The sequence below is a fragment of the Rattus rattus genome, chromosome 7, assembly GCF_011064425.1.
Source record: "Rattus rattus isolate New Zealand chromosome 7, Rrattus_CSIRO_v1, whole genome shotgun sequence".
Lineage (NCBI taxonomy): Eukaryota > Metazoa > Chordata > Mammalia > Rodentia > Muridae > Rattus > Rattus rattus.
The window spans coordinates 81,316,820-81,341,166 of record NC_046160.1 but is presented as its reverse complement, the minus strand read 5'-3'; positions in this window follow the sequence as shown (position 1 = coordinate 81,341,166).

Genomic DNA, 24,347 nt, shown 5'->3' with positions numbered 1-24,347 from the left:
CAATCAGATTTATCTAAGTAATTTATCTCAATAAATTTACATTCCGCAAAATGTCCACTCAATTACCTCAGAGTCAACTGATAATGATAAAATCACCCGCCTAAATAAGATAAATTGACCTATAAAAATCCATCCCTTAAGAAATATTCGTAATTGCCTGTGGCCTTTTAAGGCCACAGAGATCTGGGTCATCCTTCTCGGCCTTCATCTTGGTTCCTCTCTTCTTTCTCCTCTTCTCTCCTGCCTTGCAAAAACTTTGTCCCAACCTTACATTTTTATTGTCCAACTACAGGCCTCTCCTTAACTTGTGCCAACTCTCACCTGCATATAGACATCGACCTACAGTATACAGACAGGTAACCAGAAATTGATGCATTAGGAAAACATCCCAAAACAAATGAGTGATAATTTCATCAATTTTATAAGTGTAGACCAGTTATAAGTCAAAAATCATCAATATAATTAGTATCCATACTGAAAAGTAACTGTGTAATACCACCATAGTTAATTATTCTTCCAACTGTTTTTTTACTTTTTATTTTATGGTTATTTTATTTATTTACATTTCATATGTTATCCCCATTTCCAGTTAAACCCCTTATCCCTTCTATCATCCTCCCTGCTTCTATGAGGGTGCTCCCCTAACCATCCAACCCTCCCAACTCAATACCCTAGCATTCCTCTATGCTGGGTCATGAAGCTTCCACAGGAGAACAGGGCTTCCTCCCACTGATGCCAGATAAGATAATCCTTTACTCATATATACTATTTGGTTGGTGGTTTAGTCCTTGGGAGCTTTCTGGGGCACAGAGGTTGGTTGGTTGATATTGTTGTTCTTCCTGTGGAGTTGCTAACCCCTTCAGCTCCCATATAATTTTCAAGACAAGATCATGGCAGCATCCAGGCAGGCATGGTGCAGGAGGAGCTGAGAGTTCTACATCTTCATCTGAAGGCTGCTAGTAGAATACTGACTCCCAGGCAGCTAGGGTGGGTCTTAAACCCACACCCAAAGTGGCACAACTATTCCAACAAGACCACACCCTCTAATAGTGCCACTCCTTGAACCAAGCTTATACAAACCATCACAGAGCATGACCTGGGCACCTCTTGTTACCAAACCAGGCTTCCAGTAGTGGTACCGGCTTCCATTTCATTGAGTTGTTGGCTAAAGGGGTCACCTGAAAATCTCCAAACAACCTATGCTGTTGCTAAGACAATGGGTTGCTCTCTATAAACAGATAGCAAAGCCTCATTGCCCAGGATGATGCACACAAAACTCATTGAAAATGGAGAAGTCCAGCTGGTGCTTACATGGAGCAGTTACCACTACATTGTAGTGTCCATGGTGCAGCAAAACACTCTGCAGAGTACCAAACGAGAAACAAATGCCAACCCAGCAACAAAATTGTTCACCTACAATCTATCCTGCCTCCAAGATATGCTAGGGCAATAGTGGCACAAAAGTTATGTCTCATTTGACTTAAAGACCACTCCATGAGATAGAACCATGCTCAACACTGCTTGGGTAACCAAGAACCAGAGACCAGATAGTCTAGGCATGTAGGGTAAAACCTAAGCACTGCTAATATAAAAATTTAAAAAAGTATCAATAAAATTACTCCTAATGATATTCTGCTATAATTATAAATTGACGCCTTATTCTGTCATCATCAGGGAAGTTTCTGACAAAAGATACAAACAGATATAGAGACCAACAGGTAGACATTACCAGAAGAGGGAGTCTCAATGGTATGCCTATCAGATACCTCCCATCAGAGCTCAGGGAAATCTAAGGAAGGGGAGGCAGGAAAACTGTAGCAACTAGAAGAGATGGAGGATTCCAGGAGAACATGGACTTCAGAATCAACAAAACAGGTCATGTGTGAACTCACAGACACTAAGTAGCAAGCACAGGGCCTGCATAGGTCTGTACCAGGTCCTCTGAATATACGTTATAGCTTTTAACTTAATATATTTATGGGATTCCTTACTGTAACAGGCTACTCTTGGGAATCTTTTTTTTTGTTATATTGCCTTGTTCAAATTTGGTATGATATGTTTGTATTATGGAATTATATTTTATGGTAGATTTGGTTGTTATCGCTTACAAGCTTGTTCTTTTCTAATGAAAGACAGAAGAAAGGGAGTGGATATGGAGGAGAGGAGAGATGGGAAGAAAACAGGAGGAGGATTAGAGGGAAGGGAAAACTATAAACAGGATATTTAGTATGAGAAAATAAACAACTTTCAATAAAAAGAAAAAATGAAAATATCAATAAAAATACCTTCATTAAATCTTCACTAAAAATAAAATATAGTTTTAATGGTAGGTAGATAAAACATTATAAATGTATAATAATTTTAAGCTAATGTAGTGAAAATAATGTGACATGAAAACTGAACGTAAAACAAATCTCAGTAAACAATGACAATGGATAAAATGCAACCTAATTCTAGCATCCATTGGAACCATGCAGTATAAATAAGAATGTTCCCCTAGTACTGAGACTTCTGCTTAACAAACAGCCTTCAGTCATTAAAAAGAGAAGTACATCTCCCTGTATGGGAAAGTTGATGGTATTCATGAAGGAATCCCAAAGCACATTAACCATCATTTTACATGCAACCTTATAAGCCTCACTAAATTATGTGAGACACTCAAAGAAGTTTGGAACACATCCAGAATCAAGATAATCTTCTGAGTCCCAAACAGAAAAAGTAATCAACGGCCAATGAGAAACATCTGTGTTCTCTCACAGTCTAATCCCCAGCACATGGAAAATGGGAACAGCAAACCCTCATCTGTTATGTATGTGCCAATCCAGGAGATACACGCAATGTATTTTGCTACTTCAAATGAAACTATCAGAGCATGTGTTCAGGTAAGTTCCTCTTCTAACAAAGCAACACAGGCTCCTTAGAGCCCAGATTTCACTTTCTTCAAGGATGTGTGGTATATGCCCTTTTTGTCATGACAGTATGATATTTTGGTTTGCTAAGAATTTATAAGAATTTTTCATTGGAGACGCAATAAATACTGACAATTTTAATCTTTCCTCAAGTAATAGCATTAATTTTAAATAACAGCTGTACTGCAAAAATACTTTGTTATACAAAGAACTTATTCAACTTACTTTGCAAGTACAAAATGCTTTGTACTCTTGTTGAGCCCTTTGGTTTCCTTGATTTGTAGGTTCTTTTGATCAATAAAGTCCTATTACTTCCTTTCTTCAATTTTGGTGATATGGAAATGGAGGGACTTTAAATGTTTCGAGATTAAAAATTTCTTTTAATTCATATACATTATGAGATGGTCGCCAATGTTACACTGACTAGCATCTATAAGAATGTATTTTACTCTTTCTACCCCATAGTAATAATTTTATATTGACTGCCTTATCGATTTCAAGTCTCTATTACAATATTACTAATTTTAATTAACAAGTTATACATTGGATTTCATATTACTGCATCAAACAGCATATTTTGCTGAAAGTGTTACAATTTATACCCATCTACACCTCCCTACCATAATTTTGTTCATATTCTTATGAATTTTAGATTTCACATAGAACTGGGACTATGTTGTATTCAAAACAAACCTTCTTTGTTTGCTTCTTTTCAATATGAAAAAAATATGCTTTGGGTTCAAGCTTGTTGTTACTAAATACAAAGTCTTATTTTATGTCATAGTAGTGCTTCATCATCTCTTTGGGCAAACTATATTTTACCAACAAATTCATTTGTGAACATTTAGTTATTTTTTAATATCTTGGACATTATAAAAATCATGAAGAGGGAGGACAGTAAAGTGACAATAAGGACGTCTAATCAAATTATACTATTAACTTCCCAAAAGATCCTATAATGCAATTTAGTTGGTATGTAAGATACATAAATCGTTTACATTTTTTTCTCACATAGATTGACAATGCTTTCTTGAAGAGCCAAGTAGGATCTAATAAAAATTGCAACCTCAAGTATCAGAAGCCTGGTAAATAGTAAATATGGGTAAATGGATAGAAATAGGAAAGGTAAAACCCAGAATGTCAGTCACATAAATTCATATGAAGCTCCCTATTACCCTGGAGTAAGTGCAGTAAACAGAAAACTGAAAAAGACCATTCTGAGAGGGGAGCTGTTGGAATAATAGGGGATGAACAGGAGAACACATGGGATTTACTCAGTGAAATGGTACATCTAAATATGGGGGAGATGTAGATTCATAAAGTAAAGGAAGGAGAGCAAAATAACAGCGAGAATCTGAAAACGTCATAAGAAATCACACTATTAACTATTCATTTTGAAATAGCTATAATACATGCTAGTTGGTATATTAACATGCATGTGTAATTTAAATGAAAATTTACCATCCAAGCTGACAGGGCTGCCCTAAGAACTAACAAAACTCCCATCATCAGGCTTGAGAAGCCTTTTTTAAGTTATTGGTCAGAGTTGTCCAAGAGACTCCCAAATCATAAGCTGTGACTATTGACCTCAGTTTCTCCCGAGATGTGAGCATGAAAATCCTTATTGCTGAAGGAAACATGCAGTTTAGACACAGGGTCCAGAGATACTGAGAAGGACCTGAATGGAATGGCCACTCCCTAAGGACTTTCATGGTATCCGAAGGCAACATACAGTCTTCCACAGGAGGGAAGCAATATACAGTCCTATATAAGTGTGATGTTTATGAAACACAGCAATGACTTGAAAGGAAAGAGAATCCTAAGGTTGTTCAGTGGCATGCATATCCTTGCAGTAACCAACAGATCACAGACCTGACTGGATTTAAGATCTGCTAAAAAGAGAAATAATGGTTAGTCCTGAAAGCCTAGCAAACTCCCCAAAGCTAGTAAGTACCACTCTACTAAACTAGCATACTTCCTAGCTAAAATTTTTGTCCCTATATCCACAGATAAGTGTTGTCTTCATCCCTCATCAAGAAAACTCGCCTGGAAAACAGAAAGTAATCATTACTAAAACTCACTATTATTCAAAAAACAGTCTTGGGAAGTTGTGGCTCGTCTGATACATCATTTTAAACCCTGCAACAAAAGGTCAGAAATAATTGCTAAATTGGTCGAGGATATATTGTAAAAGCCAGAGAAATGAAATTTGCTGTGAGACTGTATCTTCTAGAAATGTCAGTAAAAACAAACATGAAGTCTCACCAACATGGCTGCCTAAAGGTGACCTGAGCATAGATGACCTAGATATGTCACCATGATAACTGGACAGGAGAAATTGCAGGATGTCCCAAATTAGACAAAGAACTGCAGAAAGGAAGGTATGCTGCATCAATTTGAAAGAGAACAGGTTGTGAGGTCTACATGGGATAGTTTAGAGGAAGAGATGAGAGGGCAAAAAGAATGTAAAAGTATTATAATCTCAAAAGTAAAGATAAGATAGAGACATGTATTGATAAACCACAGAGATTGGAACTGGAGATGTCCATCAGGTGGGGATTAGAAGTAGAGATACTAAACAGGGATGAGAAGATGACTGACTGCAAAGATGTTGGCCTATTCCACCATGAACTGGAAAGGTTTTATAAGTTTGTGGTAAATGGCTGGTCTGCTGAGCCTCTGGGTGTAGGAGCCTCTGTACTTATTGGTCTGCTATGCAGACCTTTACACTCCAGTTGGAGTTGTATACATGACTCAAGTCCTCCATTTTACATCCACTTCTTATCTTTCCTAAGAAAAAACAAAAAACGAAAACAAAAAATAGAAGCCCTTCTGCTTTACTTTTCTACCTTTCCTTTTCTTTTTAGTCTCAATTTCTTTTCAGAGGGAAAAGAAATTGTTAAAGCCAAAACATGTATATATTCAATACAAATTTTGTGGTCAATTTTCGAGGAGGGGTCAAGTGTTTTATGTAAAAAAATGAACCCTCTCTATACTGTGAGAGATAAAGGTGGTTCAGCAGATAAAGGCTCCCATGAGAAACCTGGGCTACAACATCTCTAGTCCTCTTTTCTAGCTCACAGATGGTATCAGGTCTATTAATGGCAGTGGTTCCTATCATAATGACTAAAATTAGAAAACTGACAACACCAAGTGTTGGAGTGAATATATGAGGTTACTAGGACTTCTATTACTTGATGCTCAAAGTAAAATATTTTACGGATGTTTTGGAAAACTGTCTAGGAAGTTATAGCATACCTAGATATAACAATGTTAGACAATTTACCAACTGTGCTCCCATTGGTTTCTCATATAAAATGCAACCTACATTGAATCTGTCTGGAATTCAAGAAAGATAACAAGTCACTATGAATTCTGACTGATCCATAGGAAGAGAAAGGTAAAAGATGACAGACCTAGCCCTTCCAAGGCAACAGAAAGGAAAGAACCAAGGTCTATGTGGATATCCTCGAGCCTTCAGCATGACCAGCCCACCAAAAGAGACCACTCCCTTGCAACCAGGGATGCCTGTTGTAGACCTGGGTGATTGTAATTGGTGGCCAGATTCAAAGACACAACGTGCGAATGAGCCATAACAACTGTGATTCCACAGAACTTTATAAACTTACCTTTATTAAGGAATTAAAGGGAAAAACATGTTCAATTGCTTCCTGTTTGTTTTTGTTCCAAAATATATAATGGAGATTTCTTTCCTTAATCAATACAATATCCAAAGGCAAAAGGTATGAAATTGTTAAATTACTAATGAAAAGAAAAATACTTTTGAAAAGGAGAAAAGCAATTGCAATTGAGGTCTCAACATTAACTTAGTGAGAGAATATTTGGCATTTCAAAGGCATTTGGTCGAATCCTTGGTACTGCAATACAAATGTCTAAATATATATATATATATATATATATATATATATATATATATAATATCAAACATATCAAAAGAGACATGTGTGAAGTGGATTTTGTTTAAATTCTGACATGATTGAATACATGTATAAAATATTTAACATAATAATGTGCTTCAAGGTTTGAAAAAATACATTCTCCCTAGCATTACAAGGGGAGATTATGGGACATTTTCAAATAGGATGTCAAGAGAGAAGAAAGATATCATAAGGAGACAAATGTAGAGTAGCTAATAGGGTGGCACAGATGAGCACAATGATATAAAGAGTTTTCTTGACTGAAATATAGCTAAGTATAATGTTTGTTGAATAACGTTTTGTTAAAATTACATTAGGTAATTAATATTCTTTAGGTCAAGGTTTTAATACAGTACACACCCATACAGCTAAGTTAAATACATATATAATAACATTATTTAGTATGTGCAAATATGTTCAGTATAAATAGTAAATATGTATACTACTTAAATATTATATCATTTTTTGAAGGAAGCAAAACACACATGTAACTTTTTGGGGGGATTTTTTATTGGATATTATTTATTTACATTTCAAATGTTCTCTCCTTTTCCTGTCCATAAATCCCCTATCCCATACCCCCTCCCCCTTCTTCTATGAGGGTGTTCCCCCCCTTCACCTACCCCTTCCTGCCTCCCTGCCCTGACATTCCTTTACATTGGGGGATCGAGCCTCAGCAGGACCAAGGGCTTCTCTTCCTATGGTGCCCAACACGGCCATCCTCTGCTACGTATGCAGCTGGAGCCATGGGTCTGTCCATGTGTTCTCTTTGGATGGTGGTTTAGTCCCTGGGAGCTCTGGTTGGTTGGTATTGTTGTTCTTATGGGGTTGGAAACCCATTTAGCTCCTTCAATCCTCTCTCTAACTCCTCCAATTGTTGGCTGCGAGCGTCTACTTCTGTATTTGTCAGACTCTGGCAGAGCCTCTTAGGAGACAGCTATATCAGGCTCCTCTCAGCATATACTTCTTATCATCAGCATTTTATATTTATATACAACTATATGAAAAAATTCTGTATGCATATGCATGTATATTTATGATGAAAGTCCAGTTTGATGAAATTGAGGATCACCTAGTGGTATTTGTAGAATCATTTGGCTACAGTTTGAAGATGACAGGAATGTTTACAGGGAGAATTGGGGTCAGAACATATAACTGATTTTAAGCAATGAAAAAATAATAAGGTACATTTTTCAGGTTTAATGAAAAGAAAATCTCAAAACAGTAGTTTTATGACAAGAAGATGAGAGTAATCTTAAAATAATTAGATTTGACATCAAAAGATGGAGATGAAAAATGTTATTAGTAAGATAAAAATGCAAGTTGTAGAAAGTGCAATGTTTTATGCATTAAAGAAACTATAAAGGTTAATTGAGAGCAAGAATGGAAGAGGACTATTAATGAGGATATAGAAATGCTATGAATATGAACATGGCTGGGAAGTTTGATAGTTGAGTCAAATGCCTACATTTTTTAAAGTTCATATGAAGATCCCTCTTTGGGTAAGAAGTTAGAAATATTACATAAGCATATACAATATATGTGTTTTGCAACTAAGTTAGGAATTTAAAATTTGATACTTAAGAATTTAAACAGAAAATGTCAAGCTACTATTTAGCAAGCTACTATTTGTTTTGAGGCCCCACCCCCTGACACAAACACACACTTAGCAAGACAAAAATTAGATAATAGCTTTCCTAGGAAACATTTAGTCAAAGATATACAATTTTCATTTAATAGGACTATCAACAACACTAGGAAGTAAGTTCACAAAGCAGAAGGAAAGTCTGAAGTTTGTTTCTTCTTTGCTGTTAGTCTTCCAGCTTTCAGAAGCCAATTTATGCAAAGATAAAAGAAAACAGTGAAAGGATTAAGCATGGTAGTTAAATATAAAAGTCAGTGGTGTGTTTTACCAGGTCATAATCCACAGAACTTATTTTCTGATAATATATTAAACTGTATTGCTTTGAAATTGTTAAACTTAATCTTTCTGGAATAACCAAAAGCCACATTACAGAAATGATGTACTCCAGTACGAAAATCTATACTTTATTGATTCTTCTACCTAAAGTACAGTTTTACATTATTTAGTAATTCAGACACAAATAGAATATCTATATATTCCCCTGTGGTTTTATAAGCTGTGTGGCTGAAATAAAACCTGTCAGAAGTAAATTAGCTCATATTACCTTCTATTATCTTATTTTTTATTCTACAGGAAACAATTGGTGAAAAATGCTTTTGACACCACCCAAACTCATTGTTCTACAGTTCTTATATGGGCCAACCTAAAAAGTAATTGATTATAATGATAAAGCAACTAATTGGATAGCAAAAATACTGTTATCCTATTTTTAAACACACTGTATATATTTATGTGAAAAAGATAATGCAATTTTAACTGGCTTAATTGCCACTTTGATTCGTAGGCAAATTTCCAGTGTTCTTGAAAGTTGATGCATTTTTATTCATTAGAATAATATAGCTAAAGAAGAAGTAGCAGTCTAAATTTTATAATTAGATGTAAATTAAAAGTTTCCGACTTTATCACAGACTACTCCTAATAATTTCTAAATTGTTATAAAATACCAATGTGCCCTCACAAAAATCAGTGTTAACCTATTATTTCTTCTCTTAAATTGAGTAGTGAATGTGACATGCTTTAAAACATAGGGATATCCTAATAATCCCTGATTTTGCTCTACAATATTCTATTGCAAGAAATACAGTCTCATCTTAAAAAGAGGGTGGAATAGTTTATTCTGGAGCAATTTTTGAGTGACTATTTTTTTTCCTCGAGTTCCAATGGGAAAGCAGTTTCATAAAGTTTTTATAGTTTTACAAAAGAAGAAAGTCATTAATCCAGATGAGTTTAAAATATATTGGTGGATAAATCAAAAGGTGATGACAGCAACATGGTGGAGGCTTTCTGTAAGCTTAAGATGCTCCTGATGACAATCTTATTTGGGTTGGTAAAAAACAATGGGTCTTCAAAATTGGTAGAGTTCTAAAGTTTTTACTTACTAGTCATAGGATGGTAGTTGTATCATGGAAGTAGGCAAGGAATGGCTAGTCTATGGACTCTAAAAATGGACTTGCTACTATCAATGCTCTTTGATAATATCGAACTGGGAAACAATTCATATGCTAATCAACATTAAAATAAAAATGACATTGTTCTGTAGATATTTGGAATTAAGTAAGTAGGAAAAACCCGAATTGAATGTACAAAATAAAATTTATAAATTCCTTTATTTAATAAAATTTTATATAGATACTTGATAATATTGTCCAATTATGATAAATAATTATAATGAACAATTGGAAGTTACTTCGCTATTAAGTTCATGTGTAATATACAAAGGATTTTTGTAGTTAATACATGTTTTGAAGTTTCAAGATTGAAACAGGTTTCCAGAAGCATAGCCAATTCTCTTAGGAAACAGAAAGTGAAATAACCATGAAAATAGTAGGAAAGGATTCTTAAATTAAAAAAAAAGTATATGCTTGATTTAAATTTTAAGCATGTGAAACATAAGCCAGGAAACTTCTGAGTTACCAGGTATGATGGTACTTGACTGAAGTATCAGCCTTAAGGAAGACAAAGTAAGGCAGAAGATGTGTGTTTTAACACCAGCCTTGTTGGTTGATGTTCTTCCTATGGGGTTGCAAACCCATTCAGTTCCCTCAGTCCTTTCTCTACCTCCTCCACTGGAATTTCTGTTCTTAGTCTAATGGTTGGCTGAGAATATCCACCTCTGTGTTTGTCAGGCTCTGTCAGAGCCTCTTAGGAGACAGCTCTATCAGGCTGGAGGTAGGAGGGAGAGTGTGAGTGGGTAGGGGAGTACTCTGATGGAGGCAGGGGGTGGGACATTCCCAGGGGGGAAATTGAGAAAGGGGATAACATTTGAAAAAATTCAATGAATAAATTAATTTTTAAGAAAATACCAGCCTTGCCTAACTAAAACAAGATAAAACAAATATTCTGTCAGTTATAAATCTGATGTTCAAAAAAAAGTTATACACGAGCTTGAAATGACTTTCTAAGGAGGAATGAGAATTGTATTAGTTTACACAAGGAGCACAAAATGACCTCCTATACTCCTTCCTGTGAGAGCACTTACAAATAATCACATACCCTTTCCTAGAGCATACGGTGACCTCTGAAATTTACTGAAATCACTCTCCCCAGCTTGGTATAATGGTCGACCTGTGGTGTCTATGAAAGCACAGGCTATGAGTTGAGGATCTCATGAGACCACCTAGTACTTGGCAGCCTGGCTCTTCTGTCTGTGATAGTAGCCATCACTTAGCACTCACACAGACAGTTATTTGCTCTGAGCCTCATTGTTTTAGAGCTAAGATGTCACAAACAGACATTTTTTAAGCCTTAGCTGGGGACTCATGATGTTGTCCAATGATTCTGACTATTTTCTGGCCACAGGTATCATGGCTTTGGTTGTGAGGGAGCTATGCTTTAGAACAATTCCTAATCTTAGTTCTCTTAATTGTCAGTTTATTTAACTTCACCTCTTCCTTTGAATCCCATCCCTCTACAATAATATTAAAAAGCTTATCAAGAATTTTATAACAACTATATTTATGTGGACAAAGAATATATCAATTCACACTCAATTATGTTTTTCCCATAAAAATGTGAAGATAATTCTGTTTCCTGTTTCTCTGAATATTACTATGTCTAACCTTCTACTTAACTTCTTATCATACCCTTTGAAGATTACTCATGAGTAGCATCAATGAAAATATATCATATTCTCTATGTCCATGTAGTCTGTATATTCTGAAGTTAAATGACTTTGTCTGAAAGGTCAGTGTGAAGGAACCAATAGAAGTGCATTTTTAAAGTTTGTTTCTTTTTACACAGTTGTATTATTGTTCTAATAACTGTCTAATTTGTGTATATATTTAAATTGATTCAAGTTTCTTTTTGGAAGCTTTTTAGTTGTTAAAAAGCATAACTCAAACACAATGATTTAATTATATATTACCATACTCTAAGCAAAAGTACATTTCCTATTAAAAAATCACTTTTCAACTTTAAATAAAGTATCAGTATTATTTGAAACAATAGAAATGGAACCATAGTTTCAGTAAAGCAAGCCAGGCAAAGGCATTCAGTTATATCCAATCACAGCTATATTGATAAGACAGGTATGGTGAGACCATATTCAAGATGGGTTTTACATCTTCATTTAAACTTTCCTTATAGACACTTGCAGTATTGTGTTTCCACAGTGATTCTAAATCTAGTCTAGCTCTTGGTAAAATTAGCCATCCCAAAACTAAGTTGATCTCAGAAGCATAGAGCAGAATGGAGGAGAGAAGTATACCCATGAATGCAGGAGAAGGACTATGGGTACCAAGTTACAGTTGGAGCAAGACATTCCAGTTTGCTCTTGAAAACATGATTACTATAGACAGTAATGGTCACCGTATACATACTTGGTAGACAAAATCATTCTAAAAAATTTCAAGATAAAGGCATGTAAGTGTTTGAGTACATATACTAATATAACATGATTTGATCATCAAACATTCATCTCACATGTCAAAATAGCCTGCTAGTCAATTCATATAAAACTTTTATGTTTTTATGTGTATGTTAAAATGATTTAAGTAAAAATAATCTGACTATTGCTATGGATACTTTTAAATTTTTTAATTTAAATAGATTTGTCTCTCATACTGTAAAAGGGCCATTTACTCTCCTGCTGTAGTTGTTTTGTTTTGTTTTGTTTTGTTTTTTTTGGGGGGGGAGGCTTACTGCTTCTGTCTGCTAAGCTAGGCCTAGTCCTAGAAGCTTCTAGCGTCCATACAATCTAATCAAAGCCTAGAATGTTTTCAGCCTCTGAGACTTACTGATGAACAAGAGCACCCTTTTTTGATATTTCTGAACTTTAGCAAGCTGGTTCAATTCAGCTGTCCTGACTCAAATTCCTTTCCCAGCTAAAGTATTTAATCTGGCTTTTCTCTGGGCCTCTGAATTACTCTACATAGGCTCAAACTAACTCTAGAAATTTTTTCTAATATTCTAGATCATTCTTATTCTCTTGCTTGTTCTGTTTTTACTTGTGTCTAACGTGTTCTCTCTTCACTCTCACTCTGTAAAACTCTCCTGGTAAACCTGCCTCCTTCTCCCTCTCTGCACTGCTCTACTCTCCCTCTCACCTCTACTGTACTGTGCTCCATGAACTCCACTGTATTCCTGTACTGCACTTTCTTCTTCCTGTACTGTGTGCCTCTCTCTCTTAAGTAGCTTCCCTTTTCTCTCTTCTTCTGCAAGCTAGACATATGAACTCTGTCATATCTTTTCTGATATTTTTCTTTGTCTGCCACTAAATTAGGCATCACTTTCAAACTAACTTTACCTTCCATGTGTTGGATTAAAGGTGAGTATTAAGGGATGAACTATACACTAATTAGAAGCAAGTTCAAATGTGTTGTAACATGATACTATGCATGGTGACCACGCTTTCCACTCTCTCCTCTCTAACACCTTCCCTCAATCCTAAACCTATTCCCCCTCCAGTTCCTTTGAGATCAGAGCAGTCTTCTCAGAAACAACAACCAAACACAAAAACAATAAAAACATATACACAATGACAGGAAAATTCATATCGAGACTAGACAAAGCAAGCCAATAGGAGGAAAAGAGTCCCAAGTCCAGGTCAAAGAGTAAAAGAAGTATCTACTCGCACTGTTAGGAGCCTCACAAAAATGCCAAGCTAACAGCCATAACATACTTGTAGAGGATCTGGTACAGACCAATGTAGACCCCATGCTAACCAATTTAGTCTCGATGACCCTTATGATCCCTGTTTATTAATTCAGTGGACCACCTTATTCCAGTGCCTTGTCCTTTCCACTGACTCCTATCAGCTGTCCTCCTGTATTCTGTAGGGTTCCCTGAGATCTGAGTGGAAAGGACCTGATAGAGACATCCAATATCAGAATAATGTCTGACTGCGAATCTCTGGGTCCCATCTGGTGCCAAGAGAAGCTTCTCTGATGATTTCTAGACAAGGTATTGATCATAATTGTCTTCTTGCATCTAAGTGACCTCACTCAGTAAATTTCTTCTAGTTTGCCTGCAAATTTCATTATGTCTTTTTTTTTTTAAAGGTGAGTGATAGTCCGTTGTGTAAACATATTGTGTGTTTTTTTTTTTTTTTGTTTTGTTTTTATCCATCATTTAGTTTAGGGACATCTATGTTGTTTCTGGTTTCTATAACAAACATAGTTGAGCAAGTGACCTTGTGGTGTAATAGAATAAGTCTTTGAAGAAAGAAATTGAAGAAGATACCAGAAGAAGAAAAAAACCCCATGGTCATGGATCAGTAGAAGATTAAAATAGGAAAACTGACAATCCTATCAAAAGCAATTTACAAATCCAATGCACTCCCCATTAAAAGTCCAGCACAACTCTTTTACAGACCTTGAAGGGATAAGTTTCAACTTCCTATAAAAAAAATAAAACCCAGGACAGATAAAGCAATCCTGAATAACAAAATAACTTCCGGATGTATCTACAGAGTTATAGTAATAAAAACTGCATAGTACCGGCGAAAAAGACACATATTGAAAAGGTAATTGAATTGAAGACCGAGAGGTAAATTGACGTACCTATCAAACCTTATTTTCATGAGGGCCAGAAATTCACACTGGAAAAATACAGCATCTTCAATAAATGATACTGATCCAACTGGATGTCTGCATGTAGAAGAATGAAAAATGAATTTTACCTTATACAAAACTAAAGTTTAAGTGAATAAAAGATATAGCCAGACTTTTGGCTACTTTATACATTCCTATTTTTCAACCTCCCTTCCACCCTACTCCAAGCCTATCCCTCCAACCCCACAACAATAAATGAGAAAGAAGGTTAGAAGGGAAAATGAGCATTGGCATCATGAGAGTATTTGCTGATTCAGAGCATTGAGTTCCTTGGGGCAAGTTTAATCTTCAACATCATGGTCTCCAGTTCCTTCTACTTAACAAACAGCAACTGACTGCATCCAACCAGAAAATTGCTGAAGTATAAAACAGCAGCAGAAATAGTAGGAAGAGGAAAATAAGCAACAACTGCACCCCTCTCAATGCTGTCATTTATATATCCTCTCAAGAGTACCCAGACTTCCAAATGTTGCACATGTGTAGAAACTATCTGCAGCTGCCAAATCACATCACTGCTAGAGCACCTGGCAAATCACGGTCTGCTGCTGTGGACCAAGCTGAAGCAGGCCCACATCTGGGATTTAATCAAATTGGGATTGAAACAAAAAAACATATTCCCATAATATTCTCACTACATTTCCTCTTTTCCCTTGTAAGAATTTAACTGTACTGTGTTTAGGAGGACGTTACAGAGACATTCTGGAAACCTCTCTTGCTCAGTTCTGACTTTTTTTTTTGAATTATTTCCTTATTTCTTTATTTTATTTATTTATATATTTTATTCCACTCCCAGTACACTCCCTGAGGGTTTTACATCCAATACCTCATCTCCGTACCCATGCACCCCCCCCCCCCGTCTCCACTAGGATGTCCTCACCCCACCAGACCTTTAAACTCCCTGGGGCCTCCAGTCTCTTGACTGGTTCGGTGCATCTTCTGTGACTGAACCCAGACTTGAGAGTCCTCTACTGTATATGTGTTGGGGGCCTCATATCAGCTGGTCTATGCTGCCTGACTGGTGATCCAGTGTCTAAGAGATCTCAGGGATCCAGGTTAATTGAGACTGCTGATCATCCTACAGGGTTACCCTCCTCCTCAGTTTCCTCCAGCTTTTCCCTAATTCAACCAGAGGGGTCAGCAGCTTCTGTCCATTGGCTGGGTGCACATATCTGCATCTGACTCTTTCAGCTGCTTGTTGGGTCTTTTGGAAGGCAGTCATGATAGGTCCCTTTTTGTGAATGCCCCATAGCCTCAGTAATGGTGTCAGGTCTTGGGGCCTCCCCTTGAGCTGAAACTGTCTTTGGGCCCATTGCTGGACCTTCTTTTCCTCACACCCTTCTCCATTTCCATCCCTACATTTCTTTCAGACGGGAAGAATTATGGGGCACAGCTTTGACCGTGGGATAGCAAGCCCATCCCTCACTTGATGTCCTGTCTTTATGCTGGAGGTGGATCCAAAAAGTTCCCTCTCCCCACTGTAGGGCCTTCCATCTACTCCCTGCCCCGGGGATTCCACCTCACACCAGTCAGAATGGCTAAGATCAAAAACTCAGGTGACAACACACATTGTAGAGGATATGGAGAGGGAACACTCCACCATTGCTGGTGAGAATACAAACTGGTAAAACCACTCTGGAAATCAATTTGGAGGTTCCTCAGAAAATTGGAAATAGACTTACATAAAGACCCAGCAATAGCACTCTTGGGAATATACCCAAAATTGCTTCACCATGCCGAAGGGGCACATGTTCCACTATGTTCATAGCGGCCTTATTTGTGCTAGTCAGAAACTGGTAACAAGCCAGATGTCCCAAGACAGAAGAATGGACACAGAAAATGTGGTTCATTTACACCATGGAATACTACTTAGCTATTAAGAATGAGGACACCCTGAGTTTTGCAGTCAAATAGATGAAACTAGAAAATATCACCCTGAGTGAGGTAACTCAGACCCAAAAGGACATGCATCATATGTTCTAATAAATGGATATTAGCCAAAATTTCTGACCTTTTATAAGGTTTTATTGGTTTTTTTGTTATAGATAGCTTTTCATTTTCTGTGGAAACAAAAACAAACCTGATTCCCCAATGCAAAATTTTTCATGCTTCCATTCTGATGTTAATATATCCTTAAACTATAGAGCCTGATTTAATTTCACAGTTATTTTTCTTTAACCCAGTGTCTCTCAACTGCTGTTGTTCTCTCAATAACATTCAGACAATTTAAAGTTAATAAAGCACTATTTAGTTTATCCCTGAGATATTTTATTCTTCTATTTGCTTTATATGCATTCAGCTGAAGTGTGATTAGAACTTTCTTTTTATTAGATATTTTCTTAATTTTCATTTCAAATGTTATACCCTTTCCCAGTTTCCCCTCTGGAAACTCCCTATCCCATCCTCCCTCCCCCTGCTTCTATAAGGGTGCTACCCCACCTACCCCCTCACTCCTGCCTCCCTGCCCTGGTATGTCCATACACTGAGGCATTGAGCCTTCCCAGGACCAAGGGCCTCTCCTATTGATGTTCAACAAAGTCATCCTCTGCTATATATGCAGCTGGAGCCATGGGTCCCTACATGTGTACCCCTAGGTTGGTTGTTTAGTCCCTGGGAACTCAGGGGGTCTGGTTGATTGATATTCTTGTTCTTCTTATGGATTGCAAACCCCTTTCAGCTCTGTCAGTCCTTTAACTCCTCCATTGGGGATCCCAGGCTCAGTCCAAGGGTTGACTGTGAGAATCCACCTCTGTATTTATCAGACTCTGGGAAAGTCTCTCAGGAGACTGCTATATCAGGCTATATCAGATCCTTGGCATCTGCAATAGTGTTTGGGTTTGGTGTCTGTGACACATGCTCCACTATGTTTATAGCAGCCTTATTTATAATAGCCAGAAGCTGGAAAGAACCCAGATGTCCTTCAACACAGAAATGGACACAGAAAATGTGGTCCATTTACACAATGGAACACGACTTAGCTATCAAAAACAATGGCTTCATGAAATTCTTAGGCAAATGGATAGAATTAGAAAATATCCCGAGTGATAAAAAAAGAACACACATGGTATGCACTCACTGATAAGTGGGTATTAGCCAAACCACTTATCAGTTGGAAAACCCAAGATATAATTCACAGACCACATGAACAGAGAACATAGAAGATTAAGGTGTGGATGCTTCAGTCCTTAGAAAGGGGAACAAAATACTCAAGGGAGGAAATATGGAGACAAAGGGAGGAGCAGAGACTGATTAGAACTTTCTATGATGGCTTCTTTTGTAGAATTGTGTAGTATACCTGTAATATGTTTTATGTTATAATATGCAAATAATTGCTTCATCTTACTGGAGACATATGTGGAGAATGTGTCAGTCTTAATTTGGATAGGGTATCCCCATAAGAGCCATTGCTGCCTGTAAATGTGTAATTTCAGAATCAGTCTTTTCAGAACTCTGAACCCCTAATTTACAAATTCTTCAAAATGAAACACATCCATTTGACAGATTTCACTTTTTTTGGTACTGTTAGGGTTACTTTTGGTGAGCAATGAAGCTTGGTTATAAAAAAAAATAATTAATTTTTTTTATAATTTCCTTGGCTTATTGCTAAGTGATGTAAATATTTTTTCTCTTTTAACCTTTATTGTTAACATAGTGTTCTTCATTTCCTTGTGCCAATGGACCTGAAAAGCCAATATGAGACCAAATATGAGTAGTATATAATGGATAGCTTCTATTCTGATTGTCTGTTGCAGTTATACAAATAACAAGGTTAATTCTGAACTATCCTGAATAAATTTAGCAGTTTCTATATGCAGAATATTTCTTTGTGCATATTGAGTAGGTAATTATATTAAGAGACTCAGAAAAATCTAGTAATACCATAAGGATTGCATACCACTCTGATTTTTGAACTGAAGTATATGGGCTTTGAATTACTTCCCTTAATTTTGTCTGACTTACATCCTCTCATTCACAATTTCTTTGCATCAGCATAAGATGAAGATGCTTTAGAAATTTGTGTTCTATTTACAATATATGGAAGACTCCAATTAGTTCTTTTTCTTTTTTTCTACTATTATTATTTTTTGTCTTGTTTATTTACACTCCAGATTTTATTTCCTTCCTGGTCCACTTTCTGATTGTTCCACATCACATACCTTCTCCCCAACACCCCTGTCTTCTCAAGGATGTCCCCACCCCACCTATCCCACCAGACCTCTATACTCCCTGAGGCTTTCAATTTCTTGAGGGTTAGATGCATCTTCTCTGACTAAGTCCAGACCCGGTAGTCCTCTGCTATATATGTGTTGAGGGCCTCATATCATCTAGTGTATGCTGCCTGGTTGTTGATCCAGTGTCTGAGAGATCTTGAGGATCTAGGTTAATTGACACTGCTGGTCCTTCTACAGGGTTGCCCTCCTTCTCAGCTTCTTTTTCTAAACTGAAGACACTTGCTTTAGGATATTTGATGTTAATTTCTCCCAATTACCAGCTCTTTGCCAATTTTCATTGATTAACCATAATAACATAATCTCAGCATGAGAAAACTGCACTATGATTTTGGCCAGGTCTGTTCCTATCTATTGTAGTCTTATTTTTACCTTTTTTGATTAAATCGGAAATCGTTTTTATATAGGTATTTAATTTTTCTACATTGCTTTATGTGAATAAAAACCATTTTTAAGACTATCTTCCCTTTACATACATAATGAGTAATGAGTACAATAGGAGAATGAGTTTAAGGCAAAAGAATAAGAAATAAAATCTAGTTTGGAATCTATGAAATCTACATAAGCATCTTACTATCTCTGTTCTGTCATAGTTAACCCTTTTTCTGTTTCAGCTGTTGACTGTCTTGGGCTGTTTAAGTCTGAATATCTTTGTGATGTTGAAATAAATTGCTTAACTCTTGAAGAGTTAATAGATAATTCAGTATTAGGCCATATACAATTGATATTTTCTATTCATTTTTGAAAATCAGTAAATGTTTGCAGCTGATCTCTGGTGACCTGCACATTTTGTGGTTGAATTTTCTGTTGACTTATTTTATAACCTAAATAGTTAATAGAATCTGAGCTCCATATTTTTTCAGGAGCAATGTTTTCAGGAGCAATCTATCTCCCCCAGCATGGCAGAATTCTTTGTGTTTCCTTATCCACTTTTATTAAAAATATTTGTGTCAGCATCAGTCTATAAAATATCATCCATGAAATGATAAATAATGGATTGAGGAAGTTGCCTACAAATTATTTTTAGCGGTTTTTGCACAAAATTTTATCAGAAAATTGAACTATCTAACATTCTCCATTGAAGAACTTTCCAATGATAACTTATTACTGACTCACCACTATTATAAGTAGGTAATGAGACAGTAAAGCTTTTCTTACCCTGCTCATGCAAGAGGATTGTGTAAAAGCAGTCATTTAAATCAATTACTATCATAGACCAGGACTTGGCTTATGTAAAGAAGATAAAAGAATTACAGAATGAAATGTACCCACTGGTTTAATTACTCTATTCACCCCTCTTAAATTTATTAACACCCTACAATTTTCTGATTTCTTTCAATAACAAACAAAGGGGGATTCCACAGGCTGGAAGATTCTTTTTTGTTGAGCTTCCAGCTGTACTTATACCAGCTTCTCAAAGGCCTGTAATTTTTCCATAGTTAAGGGCCATTGTTCTACTCATACATGCTTATCAGTCAATAATTTTAAGGAGAAGGTCATTGACATTTCAGCAGTATGCCCACACGCTCCCATAGCAATACTTGGCTGCCAGTTTTTGTTTGTTTGTTTGTTTGTTTGTCTGTTTGTTCTGTTTTGTTTTGTTTACGTTTTTATTTTCCTGGATGACAAGATGAAAATGGTTTACATATTTTGTTTCAAGTCCTTTAGCTGTCAGGTCCCCGATTTCATTCCAGAAAAGCAAGAAATTGCTTTGTATATCTATCTTGGCTCTATACTCATTAGTCCCTTGCCACAATGCCTACACACCCTAGGAAGTCTAGGCATACTTTGTCATTTATATTCCACAAAAACATTTTTAACCAATGTTTTTAATAGGATATTTTATTTATTTACATTCCAAATGTTATTCCCTTTCCCAGTTTCCCCTCTGCAAATCACCTATCCTTTCCCCCTCTCCTTTTTCTATGAGAGTGCTCCCCCACCCACCCACCCACTCCCAACTCGCCCCCCTGGCATTCCCTTACACTGGGACATCAAGTCTTCACAGGACCAAGGGCCTTTTCTCCCATTGATGCCAGATAAAGCCATCCTCTGCTACACATGCAGCTGGTGCCATGCAAACCCCTTCAGCTCCTTAAGTCCTTTCCCTAACTCCTCCATTGCGGTCCCCCTGTGTATTGATCCTATAAATGGCTTGTTCACGTCTCTGGAAGATGGTACCATACTTACAACTTTGAAACTGAAGTCATTTAGGAGCTTAGTTACAGTTTCTATTGCAATGACAAAAGTTTCCAATAGGGACTTTGATGTTTGAGACCATTAGCAATAGCTTGTTCTATGTCATTAGCATGATACTTGTTATTAACATTCTCAAACTCAAGGGTCCCTATCAGCACCTGCCTTGAGTCAAGGCCTGATACCAATCTTTTCAAAAAGCCAGTGAAGGCTTCTCCATAGCCTTACATATTCTTACTAAACTTAGGTGGAGCTTTTTCCAGGCTCCTCAACTTTGTCTCAAGCTCTTAAAGTTGCTAAGTGACATCGTTCTATAACAGCATCTTCAGATTGAATGTATTTTTGTAGGTAAGAGTGTTGCCCTTCACCCAGCAACTGATCTTTGACAATATAGATTTCCCTTGTTTTATTTCAATATTCATGACTTCTTCTTTCCACCATGTTAGCCATTGTGACTTATGACTGACCTCTAGCATAGCTGTCACCAGCCCCTTCCAGTCTTGGGGAATAATTCTATTTTGGGTGTCCCACTTCCTGAGAATTTGTTTTACATAAGGTGAATACATTCCATAGGAAACCCTTACCTCTTTATAATGACTCAGATCTAACATTTCTATCAGATGCCATCCTGTCTCTTCATAATCTTCATCCTCACCATTAGCAGGCATGTGCTGGCAATTTTGTAATCTCTATCTCTGGCAGAGAAGTTGGTTCAAGATTAATGCTTTCTCTCAAAATGAGCTGTTTCAGCTTCTCCTTATCCCTATTATTCTGCATGGCCTTCTGCTCCTCCCAGATGCACAACTGGACCTTCCTTTGTCTTGGAACTGATGTCTTGGAACAGAATAACCATACCTTCTTCCCTTCAAGACTCTCATTTTGGGTGCAGAACTTTTGACTACATTATGGGTTCCTTTTTCCTACTTCAATTTAACCATGCTCTATCCCTATCCTTTTCTTATAACCAGAGTTTTGCATATTTTATTTTACTTTGGTTCCTTTTTTGACCTCGCTTCCACCCTACTCTACCCCTATCCCTTACAAACCTCCCACCACTAAGTGCACTAAGAGAGAAAGAAGGTTAGAAATGAAAGGGCATTGATACCTTTAGACTACCTCCTGCTAATTAGGAGGTCTTGAGTGCCTTGGGGCAATTTAATCTTCATTACCAGGATATTAAATTTCTTCTACTGCAAAAAAAAACCCCAACAACCAAAAAAAAAAAAAAAACAAACAAATAAAAAACCAACTATACCTAACCAGCCTTCAGCAAATAGTAGCAGCAGGAGTAAGGAGAGAAGGAATAGCAGCAGCCACTGCACCTCTCTCAAGGCTCTGGCATTTATATACTTTCGCAAGAGTGTCCAGAACTCCAATTATCAGACACGTGTAGAAATGATCTGCACCTGGTTTTAAAAAAGCACCTTGACAGAGCACCTGGCAAATCACAGTCTGCTGCTGTGGACAATCTAAATCAATCCCATATCCTACACCTGGGATTGAAACAAAAACATATTCCCTTAATATTTCTGTGTTTTTAAAGAAACAAAAATTCTCACTACACAAAGACCTCATCAAGAAGCAAAACATTAAAGTTGATAGAAATGTGAAAGTGTGAATAGCCTTGAACACATTAGCAAAGGAAAGGGCTTTCTGAAGAGAACATCAATAGTAAAAGCACCAAAATCAACAAATAGTAAATGAGACCTCATAAAACTGAAAAGCTTCTGTAAAGCAAAGGACACTTCAGTAGGGCAAAGCTGTAGCCTACAGAATGAAAAAAAGATTTAACCAACTCCAAATTTAATATACAAATTATATAAACAAGTCAATAAACTAGACATCAACAAACCATAGAATAGAATTTAAAAATGGGTAACAAATAAAACCAAAAAAAATTATTCATAGAGGAATCTCAAAAGGTTGAGAAATATTTAAGAAAATATTTAAAATCCTTTGTAATCATAGAAATGTAAATCAAAACTACTTTTAGATTCCATCTTATGCATTTCAGAATGGCCCAGATCAATGACACAAATGACAGCTCATGCTGGTAAAGATATAAATCAAGAGAACACTTCTTTATTGTGGTAGATTACACGTATACAGCAACTATAAAAATCAATATCACGGTTGCTCTGAAAATTGGGAATCAATCTACCTCAAGACAGTTTTTGTTTTTTGTTTTTTTGGCTTTCTTAAACAATCATTTTCAATAATTAACATATAATATTATTACATACCTTATCACCTAACTTTTCATTTGTTTTTATTAAAACCATGGTATTCTGTTGTTGGAGCTTATATGGAATATTCCTAATGTGCCTAGATTCAGCAATCTACATTCACAACCAAACTTTTCAAATAGTCCTTGATTCAATTTCTTCTATGTCTAAGGGTATATCTCTTAATATAGCTGGAAATTAGTGAATCAATGTAGGTAATAAATAGGTAGTTGCTAGATTGCTATAGCTATTTTCAAGGTGAAGAAACTGTATGAAGATGAAGAAATTCTCTCACACATTATAATCAACATTCTATTCAGAATTTATGTGAATAAAATGAAGACAATAAAAACTAGACTTCAGTTCTTTGGTATGCAAAAAATATAGTCTGTATGGATGTTAAACTTTTAGGTTGAATTGAAGTATGATTTTTTCTTTTTATTTAATTTTTTTTTGCACTCCAGATTTTATTCCCCTCCTGGTCCACCCTCTGACTGTTCCACATACCACACTGTCTCCTTGGCCCCATGTCTCCATGAGGATGTGAGGATTAAGAGCACTGGCTGTTCTTCCAGAGGATCTGGGTACAAATCCTAGCACCTACATGCTAATTCTCAACTCTCTATAACTCCAAAATCTGTCACCCTGACATAGACATATGTGCAGGCAAAACACTAATATACATAAAACTGAAGTATAATTTTTAATGAGCAATATTTTTATTTATGTTTTAAATGGAGAAGTGAATCAAAAGAACTATTATTATCAGCAGTTAATTCAAAGATGACTTTGTTATATAAAGTGTTGAGAGTGGAAAAACTGACCCACTCAAATGTCAGAGGCACTACGTCTGCCAAATAGAAAAAGACAAGCAATTTCTCTGCTTGACATTATATTAGGTAGAAATAAATATTGGCAAAGAGATTGTAATAATTTTGAATCAGACACTGATTTTATCTCTTCCTATGATCTTTTTTATATACATTAATTTTTTTTATCAGTCCAATCATTTTCCCCCCTCCAGATCTGCCCTCTGACCGTTCCTCATCCCATACCTCCACCCCGTCTCCCAGAGGATGTTCCCATCCCTCACCCCTACTCCGCCAGACTTACCCACTCCCTGGGGCCTCAAGTCCTGAGGGTTAGGTGTGTCTTCTC